The sequence below is a fragment of the Labrus mixtus genome, chromosome 8 (assembly GCF_963584025.1).
Source record: "Labrus mixtus chromosome 8, fLabMix1.1, whole genome shotgun sequence".
NCBI lineage: Eukaryota > Metazoa > Chordata > Actinopteri > Labriformes > Labridae > Labrus > Labrus mixtus.
This window is the reverse complement of record NC_083619.1, coordinates 4,130,449-4,139,509: the sequence shown is the minus strand read 5'-3', so window position 1 is coordinate 4,139,509 and position 9,061 is coordinate 4,130,449. Positions and strand designations below refer to the sequence as shown.

At 41.1% G+C, this 9,061-nt stretch overlaps 1 long non-coding RNA gene across 3 annotated transcripts; it reads right to left on the bottom strand.

The window, feature by feature from the left end:
- Window positions 1-2,912: 2,912 nt before the first annotated feature.
- On the bottom strand, window positions 2,913-6,410 carry LOC132978641 (uncharacterized). Of its 3 annotated transcripts, none has more exons than XR_009673967.1 (5): window positions 5,421-5,923; window positions 4,222-4,329; window positions 3,993-4,042; window positions 3,260-3,649; window positions 2,914-3,210 (listed from the first exon to the last, which is right to left on the bottom strand). It is a non-coding gene; the product is annotated as an uncharacterized LOC132978641 (long non-coding RNA). The 3 variants fall into 3 exon arrangements; XR_009673966.1 differs by lacking the exon at window positions 5,421-5,923 and adding an exon at window positions 5,938-6,410 and having other exon boundaries at window positions 2,915-3,210; XR_009673968.1 differs by lacking the exon at window positions 5,421-5,923 and having other exon boundaries at window positions 2,913-3,210; window positions 3,988-4,042.
- Window positions 6,411-9,061: the final 2,651 nt, after the last annotated feature.

The window sequence follows — 9,061 nt, the reverse complement described above, 5'->3', positions numbered from 1 at the left end:
GTGATTGCAACACAAGCATTGGTTCTCATGGTAGTTGCAGTTAATGTGTCTTGGAAGATCCCCATTGCTTACTTCCTCATCAACAGCATGACAGGACAAGAGAGAGCAAACATTGTCAGCGAGAGTCTAATTAGGCTTCATGCAATCTGTTAGGGTTGTCTCATTGACATGTGATGGACCATCTCAAAACTTTGCAGTGGTCAAAGAGCTTGGTGCCAATTTAGACGTCATGGACCTTTCTTTTTCCATCCTGAAGATCCCACACAAAAAGTCCATGTTCTCTTGGATCCATGTCACATGTTCAAGCTTCTTCGGGATGTCTTTTCAACAGGGGAAGTTCTGGTGAGAGAAAATGGCCAGCAGATAAGATGGTAGTGCATCAAGGAGCTCCACAAGCTTCAGCAGAAGGAGGGTTTGCGCTTTGGCAACAAACTGAAAATGGCACATATTCAGTAGCGCCATCAGAAAATGAAGGTACATCTTACAGCCCATCTCTATAGCAGCAGTGTGACTGATGCCATCAAGTATTGTGAGAGGGGGCTTAAATATCCCCAGTTCTTTGGATGTGCAGCCACAGTTCAGTTCTTGCGCACCATTGATGCTGCCTTTGTTGTCCTTAACAGCAGGAACCCACTTGGAAAGGGATTCAAAGACCCCCTGAAGCCAGCAAACAAACACCATGCCAAGGCCATTTTAGATGAAGCAGAGTCACTCCTTCTTAGGCTCACAACCATCCTTGATTCAACACCCGCGACTGAATGTTGCGCGCAGGCTGGATGTGAAGCCAGTTGAAGTCTGTGTGTAGTTGATGTATATCAGTTTTTCTATATTTTGATACTGTACATGTGTATGTGAATGTTTTTTTTTCCTGTGTGTGTTCCTCTTCTGGCTGGCAAGTGGAACTTCATACAGGATGGTCTCCAGAGCATTCGGGATTCCTCGTTCCACTGACAATCGTATTGTCCACCGGATGACTGGGGAGGTGGGGGCCATTCGCCACCAGGTCATCCACTTCCCCACGACCCCCGAAGACCTGGAAGCTGTGTCACGTGGTTTTGCAGGGCTGGCAAGACACAGAGCCTTCAGAGGAGCAGCTGGAGCTATCGATGGCACCCATGCCCGCATCATGCCACCGGGCGACCCTGATGGTCAGTGCTACAGGAACAGAAAACTGTTCCCCTCCATCATCCTGCAGGCTGTTTGTGACCATCAGGGCCGCTTCATTGACACCTATGTGGGCTGGCCTGGGTCTCTCACGACGCAAGAGTGCTCCGCCACAGCCCACTCTACAGGTGTGCACTCTACCCTCCTCCAGGGCAGTTCATCCTGGCAGACGGAGGGTACTCTTGCCTCCAACACCCACTTCCCCTCATCACTCCCTCACGCCAGTACAAGGTGTGGGAGTCCAGCGCTTCAACGTCCATCTCTCCAGGGCACGCTCTATTATAGAGCGTGCTATTGGAATGATGAAACCAGGTTCCGTGCCATCTTCCTGCAAGTGCTGGAGGTGCACCACACCTTTGTACCACATGTAATTAATCACTCAATACAACGTTTTACAATGCTGAAGAATAGTAAATCAAAAAGGACAATACATTTTTTTCAGGAGGTGTAATCTTTTTTTTTTTTTTACCATTTTACTATTTCAGGTCAATCTTCCATGACATCTGCCTTGGGGCTGGTGACATCGTGGCCCCAGAGGATGAGCCTGAGGAGGACGGGGCTGAGGATGATGGGGAGGATGGTTTGGAGGCAGTCAGTTGTGCTCCCTGGCGGGACCTGCTGTCAGCAGAGGTGTCTGCCCTGGAGGAGGTACCGCCAGACCACCAGTGTGTGTTGTAACCAGTGGGCGCGCACTGTAGCTGTTCCCACTCAATGTTCTTGAAGCCAAAATATGCCGCTTAGTGGCGCTTCCATCTTGTGATTTTGTCGTCATTTGGAGCCAGAGTCTGCGCAGTAGGGTCCGGGGGCAGGAGCCCTGGTAAGATGCCCCGCCCATTTAGCGTACTGCCCTGATGACTTACACAGCCCAGCTACGCCGAAAGCGCTCTGCCGGTCTACTAGTCTTATGAAGAAATGTGTAAGTACAACAAACCACCATATTGAAAGTCTAATATTTAAACACACTGTGTTTTAATAAATCCCGCTATTTTGATCATTATTGAAATACGTGGGCTGCTGGGTCCTCTGTTTTTAACGAAATCGTTCTATATTTAAGCTAGGTTAGCACCACAGACCGTAGGCTACAGGTGGTAAGATATGTTGTATTTTGTTAGAAACTGATAGTCTGTAATGTGATTCATGTCTGCTTTTCTAATATATTTAAGTGAACAGTAAATCAATTGTTTTTTGTGTCTTCATTTAGGCAAAGAAGAGATAAAAGCAGCTGGTCTGACATCTTCCACAGAGGTGAAGTGTAAGTTAAAATCATCTGTTAAAAGTTATATATCCTGTGATTGTTTTTTAAGTTTCATAAGAGGATTGTAAAAACAAGCTATTGTTAACAATACAGTCTTCTAAAATAAAAATCACACTGAGTCATACACCAGCTAAATGTTAAATAGAAAGGTGATGTTTTCTTTACCATTTTACAATCAACAGAAACTAAAAATGACTCATTTCAACCTTCATCTGCACACCTGTTACAGAGGTCAGGCTGGGGTCGCATAGTTTGAAAGAACCTCCTCCTTCTTTCACCTGTGCCAGATGCCCTGCTCATCCACTGTGGTAGAAATTACCTTACACCAGCAGCTCTCCCAGATGAAGAGTCCTCTCTGCCATCACCCAGAGGAGCTGATCAACGTCTGCACAACTGAAGAAGGTGAACAGAGTCTGGTGCTTTGTGACAGTGAACAGTGAGAAGGCTACCATAGTCATCCTCAGAGAAAACACAGAGATCCTGGTCAATATTCAATGCTGCTATTTTTCTTTCCATGATGTTGCCCTGTGTTTGAAAGGCCAGATGCTGGAGGGTTGTGTTGGATTTGCTTTTCCATCATATTTTAACAGTCAAACAATCATCCAGGATCTCTATACTTTATTTGATTTTTGTTTGGATTTCTTTGTTAAATTGTTTGTTATACTTTCTCCTATGTCCCAGCAATTCAACCTGATGGTCTCCCTTACTTATTTTCCACATGGTTAATGAAGCCAGGGGTTGTTTATTGAAGTTTTTTTTTTTCATAAAATGTTTAAATAGACTTTTTAAATCTGAATTGACTGTCTCTGATTAACTGGAGCACTACAAAGTGTTGGTCACAGTTAAATAATTTAGCAGTTAAGTTTATAGCTCACATTTGAAAAGGCCTTGAACTGACATTAATTTCTTCTTGACCAACAACAGCTAAGACAACAGCAAAGCTAACAGACGAGCTCAGCTTGTCACAGCCAGGCTCGTCTGAGATAAATGGCCTTCAAACTTATTTAATATTAAACATTTAAAGCCAATAAGCATAACAAGATACGCATGAGATTCCATTTCCATTTATTCAATCACAGACTTGTCAAACAGTCTGGCATGTTGTGCTGCTGTTTTCAAGAGTTAATGACTAAAGAGAAGAAGACCATCGAGAGAGGACAGGAAACGCTCAGGGGACGAGTCCTCCATGTTGTCAGTGGTTGTTGATGGATCTGAATCTGAGGGCATCTTCTGTAGTAAAGAAAAACAATCATGGAGTTAAATGTAAAGTATAATGAATTTTACTGTGATGTTTATGCCTCAGACCTGAAATCAGATCTGTCCTCAGGTTCTGCTAAACTTAAGGTTCTAAAGTTTGTTTTTAAGACAGGATAACTATTTAAGAGGAAAAATAAAATATAGACTGGATGAATCCAATAATATGATCATCTTTATGAATTTATGTTTTAAGACAAAAGTGTTCCTGCCACTTTCTATTGAAGATTATTGTAAACTGTCATCACATGGGCCAGCCTGAAAAATTAAACTAATGTTAAATATTCTCATATAATCAGATTTGTGTGCAGAACCTCACCGGAGCTGGAATCAGAGTCTGGACTGCTGTTTCCTTTAAGCACTGATTTCCTTGAAGACAGAAAGAAGAACAATTTAAACATGAACTTCTTGCAGAACCACAGAGGCTGTTAAAATCTTCTGCTAGTCTTCCTTACATTTTAAGAAGGATTATAAATTGTTACTAAAATTACTTTGATGCTGATAGTGGTTACAATAACACAGTCCAATCATATGAGAGATAATTTTACCTTTGAGTCCTATGTGAAGGCGTTCTCTTCAGAATCAGCACTGCAAAGACAAGATGATGGTGTCCACCTTCACAACGTGCTGCTTCAGTCTGGCTGCATCATGGTCACCTACAGGAACACCACAGAAATGCAATCAAAGTACTTCACTTTATTTATCAGAGGATGTACTGTATGCAAAGTAGAATTTTTTTTAGCTGTAATTCGTCAAAAAGATTTGAGACTGCTTTGTTGTTTGAGAGCACAGATTGTTTCTTTTCCCTTCTCTCTGTTTGCCTGTACATGACCTCTTAGTGCTGTAAAAGATGCTACAGTAAATCCTGGATCAGCTGTGCGGATGGTGTGACTGTGTGGTAAAGCTTTATTAAAGTTGTCACGCACATACTCATATGTCTTTGGAGAGTAAAAGTGCAGTGTGGTGGCAAACTGCTTATAAAATATAAAATAGTATTTTATTGGTGAGGTCCCCCAATCCAAGCGTCCTACAGAGTATCAGCAGTGGGCTGTAGAGGGAGGAGACGAGTGCATTATGGAGAGGAGCGCACCAGAGGGGGCGAGCTGGGGGAGAGACGAGAGACCCGAGAAAAAGGAAATCCAAGTTTAAAATATAATGTTGGTGAAAAGAGGGAAATAGGAAGACATAAATGTCAATGTTGAAATTCTTTTGAATGCAGAGGCTGTGGATGTTCAGTTTTCTTTGGCTATAAAAAGGCAACAATAGCCTGTAGTTTAATCATGGTGTTTCTCTTCGTTAACGATTATTGAAGCGAAATAAAAAATAAATGCATGACATTTAAAACATATTAACATGTGTGGGGAAAAACGCAATCTTTATGTCTTCTTTTATTGTACCTATGTCTCCTCCTAACTTCAATAACAGCAGCATTTTGTGTGTAACACTCCTGGGTTAGCAGCTTCCTTTCAAAGGTGTTAAAAACAGACACAGTCACAATCATCGCAATTTTTTTTGGTTTTGTCAATTTTTAGTACAAATTCTCAATGAGCGTCATTAAATTTACACTATGATCAACTTGTGACTGTTGAATTGGTAGTGTGTGGAAGACAATGCAGAATATTTATCACGTTTAAGCAGCATGATGCTCGGTTAATATTACATTACACCACCGCAGGTTGTTGATGTTTGTGTTCACGTTTCAGTTAGTCTCTTAAATCAGTAACAATTATATTAAATCAGATCTTACCTTTAATTTTATCTGGATACATAGAGAAATATTCTACCCTCGTATATAGTCCTATGAATTTCAGCCTGCACGGTGAAAGTAAAACCTGTTACTCTCTGTATAGCCCACTTATCACTCAGACTGTAAACATGTACACATTAGTAATGATGCAGGCCAGATTTAAATTATTTGGCTTTGTTTTTGCCCTAGATACTTTTTTGAGACCTTACCAGACTTATTTATTTTTGCTGTAAAATAACTGTACAGTCAATGATCCTCATCTATGAGCGGATTTTATATTACGATTCTTGGTTTTAAATACAATTTAAATCACAATAATGATATAACAATATCAAGAAACATAGCATGTCAGTTATTAGGTTTGCTCATTTTAAAAAATAAAATAAAAAGATAAATCATGCTGGATAAGTAATCTAGCTTTACAACATTTCAGCTAACCTTAGACTGCTTATGTGTTAGCTAGCTAGATAACAACTTTAACCAACCAATGACACATAAATCACACTTTTTTACTTACCGAAAGAACTGCAAAGATCCCTTAGCTCCAACAGGTCGGTTAGAACAGTTTACTGCAGAACAACTCATTTTGCCAGCTCAAAAAAGACGAAAAAACTTTCCTTCACTACGTAACTTTTGCTATTCACAAACAGAGCTACGCAAGATCGGCGGCTGTCAATCATCGTCAAATATGACGTAAAATCCCGTTTTTCAACCTCAAATAACTTATTTAGAACAAACTTCACAGAAAAATTAGCACTTGAACACAATGTAGGGTGATAATAACTAATGATCACAGCAGAGTTTAGGTTTGGAAAAAAATTATGTGACGAGTATTTTAGCTTTACAGTTTGACCCACATCCCATCTGTTATCATTGAGGAGGCGGGGTTTATGACCTATACTGCAGCCAGTCAGCAGGGGGAGCTCTAAAAATAAAAGCTTCACTAGACCGGGGACCTTGTCCCGTCCATTATTTTTACAGTCTATGGGTGTAACGAGCCAACTCGCTCAGCTGAGAGATCGGCCCGCCTCTTTGTCTTGACTGGACGGAGTCCGCTTCCGGCTGATTCTGGGACGCATAAAAATGACGTCACCGCTGCCAAACAGGCGCGGAAACAATTCGAGCAGTAGAGAAGGCAGCAGGAGAGGAGAGCTGAGAGAAAAAGTATTGGTAAAACAAGCGAAAAAGCAAGGCAGAAAATCAGCAAGGCAGTTAATCCCTTCACTCATTTCCCACCGACGTCAGTAACTCTGATAACCCTCATCTCCATAACCCTCACGGATAGTTCACATTCCCTCTCTACCTGTCATCCAAACACGGAAGTTCCGTCACATTCATCAACGCAGCAGCCAAAACCAGCACTGGATTCCGGACTAACTGGACTGGACTGAATTTTTGGACAGACTGACTGACGTGAGTAGCCTCCAGCTAAGACTGACTTCTTTATTTTTCGCCGAAAGGTAGATATTATATTGTTTGTTTAATAAACTGAACTGAAGATCTTTTCCCCATTTTTTTTGTTGGAACTGAGTTAAAAATCTTTGTGAGGACTGAGGGATTGTGGGATATTGAGTATGTGTTATTTTTTGAGTGTGTGAGTTTACATGGTGGTTTGTTAATATAATACTATTTTGCTTGAATTGCATTGGTTGTGGAGTTTTTATTTATGTAAGGGTGTACATTTTATATGTACAATCCTTGTGTGACAATTTTTTTGGTTCAAATAATCCAAACAAGAAACTTAACTAAAACTTAAAACAACAAAACAAAAAAAACGACTTGTCTTAAATGCCAGGAGAGAGACCTGGCTGGCACCCCTAAAACAAAATATTAAAGGATCATCACATCGCAAAGTAAAACTGTCACAGTGTGACAAGGCAGCCGTTAGTCGAGTCAGCCCTGCAAACCCGGTCATTGGACAATGCGGTGGAAAGTGGAGTAATCCTGAACACTCTGGAGACCACCACTTGCCAGCCAGAAGAGTGTCTCCGTTTTCTGGTTGAGAAGGCCCAGCAGCACTAGAATCAGGCCGTGTGTCCGGCTGTACTTGCTTATGTTGTACTTACTCTCTGACTTACTCTCTCGCTTTGGATAAATAAGTGAATTGTAGAATCAGCCAGGTTTATCCTGCAATGCAGCAGGAACTCCCTGCTGTTTTTTAAATAAAATCACATTTAAATACCCCAATGTAAATATAGAATATTATAGATAGATTTTAAATAATGTAAATAGTCTTTACCTCTGTTTATTTATTTTTGTCACTAAATCTAAGTTCAGTTTAATTTGATTTCTGCTCATTGTTTTCATTATAGCTATACTGGTTCATTTTGATAATTTACACAATAGAGGTTCAATTTGAACAGTGTACTGTGAAGCAGGGTTGTAATAGTACTCTTTCTGTAGTTTTCTGTAGATTTATACACATCATTTTGTTTACATTTAATATTCAAACAAGTCTGGCTATTTTCTGATCTTCAATAATAAGAGTTGTTCTTGCATCACCATCAACAAATTTTTGGATCTCCGAGTTTGATTAAAATGTAATATAATAATGTAAAAAAGTCCAGTGCCCTCCGCAGCAGATACGCAGGTTTCTATTTTTGACGGATGTCGGAGCCTGACGGCAGCAGCGGCTCCAGTTGACGGCTGTGCCCCCCATGCTGCAGACGGAGAGCACAGCCGGACGAGGGTGCACACAGCAGAAACGTACCGGAGCGGACACGCAACGCACACGTATCTGGTGTTCTGGGTCAGTCATGCTGATGTGATTGGTTGCTCTCAAATCACATATTTACAATGTTTGGTAATGGGGACATTGAACTTGCCAAATTATCGTACATTTAGCCTTTTCTGCAATTATTGATTGTACATCGTACAGAGGGCAAAATTATGGTACAGATACGATAGTTATCTTACATATGGCAACACTGCCGCTAGTGCTAACATGCAGTGCAGCGGAACAAGTAGAAGCACACACATTGAATAAAGTGAAAACCTATCAGCTCCACTGCTGTAACTTTGTGGAGACAGACCCAACACACAAGGTTTGTAAGGTGGCTACATAAAGGATTGTTCAATTTTTAGTTGCCTTTAGGAAAAGCATCTGGGGAGCGACATTATGAAGAACTCTGAGGTCTACAATAGTCTTTAACAGGTCAGTTAAGGTCAGTAGTTCTGCCTACCAATTAGGTAAGTTGCACCACTATGGAGTGAGATGAATCAGGACAGTGGTGATTGAGTCAGTGGCTTTTCGCCTACCTTCTCTGTCCATACATCCACCATCTTTGACGAATAGCAAGCTTTAACAAGGAGAAAGTCAGCATGTTCTTTAAAGACAGGGAAGGGTGAGGGGGAAGAGACAGGTGTGAACAGTGTACACAGAATGGAAAAGGTTGCAGATCAAAAGGGCTTCATTTTAGACTTGCACTTTGTCATCCACAAAAAAAAATGAAGGTTAGCAAGGAGCTGTCGTCTGCTGACTTTAGACAATTATGGGCAGCATTTCTGTTTGGATGGACTTCACTTTGCCAAAGTAAATGGTGTGATTAGACTCTCCTTACCTCCACATTGCTGTCACAAACTCCAATCCCTTGACAGGTAAGTGTATGGATCTTTCAAGAGACTTGAAATTTGCAGGAGTG